Source organism: Pteropus alecto, unplaced genomic scaffold (assembly GCF_000325575.1).
Source record: "Pteropus alecto unplaced genomic scaffold, ASM32557v1 scaffold110, whole genome shotgun sequence".
Classification (NCBI taxonomy): Eukaryota; Metazoa; Chordata; class Mammalia; order Chiroptera; family Pteropodidae; genus Pteropus; species Pteropus alecto.
In genome coordinates, this window is record NW_006431920.1 from 12,510,933 (window position 1) to 12,514,876 (window position 3,944).

Sequence of the window (3,944 nt, forward strand, 5' to 3'; positions counted from 1 at the left end):
AGTAAGAGCTGTATGCCAAAGCTTATTTTGTTAAATTTCTTTGGCTTCTTGTTTTCAGATGAACAAAGAAGAGAGCTGTAGTCTATTTTAATCTGCCTGGGGGAAGATACACCTGTGAAGCATTGAGTCTGCATTTGAGGTTAGTGGAATTGACCATGGAGGGGAAGAAGGAGGGACTGAGTAAACAGTTCTCTTTGATATTGTTGGGATGGAGATTAGGGGAATTGGGGAGGGTGGATGCCTTTATCTGATTAACTAAAGAGATTTCAGCAAGATACAGAAGAAAACATTTTGGTGAACAAGCAGTGTTTGTCTCTGTGTCTATGGGTGTAGGAATGAGCTTGTAGTTGGCTTGTGAGTTCAAATTGGAGAGCATATTATATTGCCCGCAGAGTTAAACTCTAGAATCAATACATGATGGATAATAAAAAAAGCTAGTATTTATTAATTACTATATGCCAGATACTGTCAAGCACTTTCCATGCATGATCTCCTTTTAACTTTACAAAAACCATATGAGATAGGTTTCATTAGTACCAGCATTTTACAATGGAGGAAACTGGCCCAAACAGGTCAACTTGTTCAAGATCTCAGTTAGCAAATGCCAGAAGTGGGATTTAGAGCGTATGACTAATGCAATATACTAAGAGAAACAGACCAGCACCAGAATATCAAGAGGTAATTAAAAAATTTTTTTTAACTATTCAAACGCACACTAAAACAAAGAGAATGGTAAAGAACACTTCCCATTACCCAGCTTTGATAATTCTCCATATTTTTCATTATTTGTTTATCTTCCCTATTTGATTTCTAAGGATTTTGAGCAATTTCCAAATATCCTTTCATTTCACAGCAAGAGTTAACTTTAATCTGATTGAAAATATTAATGTGAACAGGAAAAGATGTGCCTTTCAAAAACGGGAGAGTGATCCACCATGGAAGCATAAGGAAAGCCCATGTGGCCACCACAAGCAGTGCCCACCTCCCGCTGGGCATGAGGTACAAGCTCTATCCGTGGGCTACAAACATTTGGTTTGCTTGGTGTGTCTGTCCCATTTTTGGAGAAGAATGCTTCCAACTCTCAGAGCTAAATTCATCAAACCATCTCCCTTTCCTCTGAATCCATGTCCAAAAAGAAATTTAAAATTTAGATTTTCTGTAGAGCTTTGCCTAAAGAAAAATGATGGGCTGGGCTGGCTCATAGGAATTTTCAGCTAGTTTGAGAGTTTTGTGTATTTCCATTTCTGGTGTGTTTGTGAACATGGTTCAAATTTGAGAACTCTGGAGAAAGAGAACAAATTTGGGTTTCTAGACCTGTGCGCCCAAGTGCCAGCCTCGCTAGAGGTGGTGGGAGTGTTATTACACTTTCTGCCTAGTCTTAATCATTTTGTCTTTGTTGCCTGAACTCAGCAGCCTCAATCTATCTTTACTTCCCCTTTCATCAAGCTACCTTCATCCTTCAATTTTAAAAGTTCGTTATTTGTCTATGGCCATGCTACCCTGAATAAACCCAATCCCGTCTGATCTCGGAAGCTAAGCAGGGTCAGGCCTGGTTAGTATTAGTACTTGGATGGGAGACCACCTAGGAAGACCAGGCGCTGTAGGTGTAAAAAATAAAAAATAAGGGATTGTAAGCTGACAAGGTCCTTGCAATCTGTGAGGTCAACCAAAGGTGGCCTCACCTGAAAAAAAAAAAAAAGTAAATTATTTATTAAAAATATAATGTGTTTTTGTTTGTACCAGTATTTTAACTGGCATTGCTATTTGTAAATGCTCCGATCACAGAATGGCATATAAGTGGTCTACATTTCGTTCTACATTTCGATGGGGAATATAATCACAAATACTTTCCTCTCTCTCCTTCTCTCTCTCAGACCAGACAAATAGATAGATCCTTATTTTCTTTTTTTAATGTGGCAAAATATATATAACAAAACTTTGTCATTCCATCACATAATTTTTAATTGTTTGTTTTGCGTGTGCCTTTCCAAATAGATAATCATTTTAGAGATTATCACCTAGAATCTCTGAACAACATTTTTGTTTCAACTAACTTTTAAGTCTGTATGAATCACAACACCTTAAATTTATTTGAAAGGAATTTTTACTTCTAAACAGAAATTACCTCTCACATTTAAATGAGCTGCTCATAGTTGTACATAATTTGTGTCTATTCAGTGTCTACTACATGAATAGGATACTTAATTTTAAATACAGATAATTTTACTTGACTTGCCTCTTGAAATCTAAATATATTCTGAGGACATAGTAATGACATTCTGATAATTTCCAGTTACTCAAAAGTAAGGACTCCTACAGTGGAAAGTTAATCTTGATATATAAAACTGCTTCCAAGGAAAAAGTTCTTTTTTACTCATTTTTAAAAACGAAAATGAAAGTGACATAAAATGAACCATTTTAAATGAACTACTTAATGGCATTTGGTACGTTCATTATTATGCGACTACCACCTCTGTCCAGTTCCAAAATAGTCCCAAAAGGAAGCTTTATATCCTTTAAGCAGTTGCTCCCCTCCCCGCTCTGCCCACTCCTGGCAAGAACCAGTTGATGTGCTGTCCCTGTGGATTTCCCTATTCTGGATATTTTATGTACATTGAATCATACAATATGTGACCTTTTGTGTCTTGCTTTTTTCACTGACCATAATGTTTTTGAGGTTCATCCACCTTGTAGTATGTCTTTTTAATCATTAATGTGAATGGGATTGCCTCCATTGGTAGACGGAATTCTCTGAATCTTATTTCTAGAATGTTCCCTCCAAGAGCAGAAGGCTTTAGTGATAATGTCTGGAGAACTTAATCTATTTTACTACAATCAAAAAAAAAAAAGAAAAAAATATAAGAATCTACCTATCTTACATTGATGTAATGTGATAAAAGAATTCCTGGCATTCCCAGAGGAAGGAAATTCTGAACTTGTGGGACAACTCGCAGGGACGGATTTAGGTCTAGGGGTTGCCGGGCAGTGGACGCTGTGATGTGCCACACAGATCCTCCCTCAGGAAGGAAGGCGTTATTCGGCCAGCTTCTGGAAGTGCCGCCAGCAGCCAGCCCTCAGCTCTCAGCCTCCCTCCTGCACAACCTCAGCTAAAAAAAAGCTGCCTCACCCAAAGCCATGTTCCCTGACCAGGTAACCCTCACCAACTCAGAACAGCTTCGAAACTCATTCTTCTATCTCCAGAACTCCCACCGTGGCCGGCTGAGGCCCAGTCCTGCTCCTTTTTCCCCTTTCTTCCTTTCTCTTCCCAGGTGTTGATTCGATGCGTGTTCCCTATTAAACTTTCTGTTAGCTAACTCCATCTCAGAGTCAGCTTCCCTGAGACCCCAGTGTGTGAGACCAGATTTCTTGCATGGGGTGTCCAGCGGAGGAATGAAGGCCTGAACTTCCTCTAAGCTGAGAAGCTTTTGCTCCTGGAGGCTGCTAAGGATATTAGAGGTCCTCTCTCCAAGTTTTTAATTTTTTTCCTCTTGAGGTCTTTAAAAGCAACGTTTTCTGGGTATTTGGCAGGGACGAGGGTGGGAGTGGGGTAAATTAAGGGTTTTGCCTTTACTTGTCTTACTTTTCTACAGAAATCATTCTCTTATTGCCAATATATGCATTTTCAAGGGTTCTTTTACCGTTTTAAAGACATTAATGGTGCCAGGAATCATGAAGGGGATATACTCAAATTTGGGCTCAAACTGTTATACCAATTCTTCATCTTTCCAATGTTTTTTTTCAATGGGCCTAGGACCATTATATTTAACACAATCTGGGCAAGGAATGGGTCTGCCTTGGACTGAGGAGTCCTCATGATTTGTCCAGGAGGGTTATGGACAAAAACAGGACACCGTGTCTCTTTACGGAGTGTAAAGGATAGGAAAAGTGTGAGAGATAAGGAGGGTGGCTCCGTGTCAAATCCCTCCCGGAATTGACAAGGCAGA

General features: G+C 39.2%; 1 pseudogene; it reads left to right on the top strand.

Annotated features, from left to right (window-relative positions):
- The first annotated feature begins 1,482 nt into the window (after positions 1-1,482).
- On the top strand, positions 1,483-1,607 carry LOC112475493 (annotated as a pseudogene).
- Positions 1,608-3,944: the final 2,337 nt, after the last annotated feature.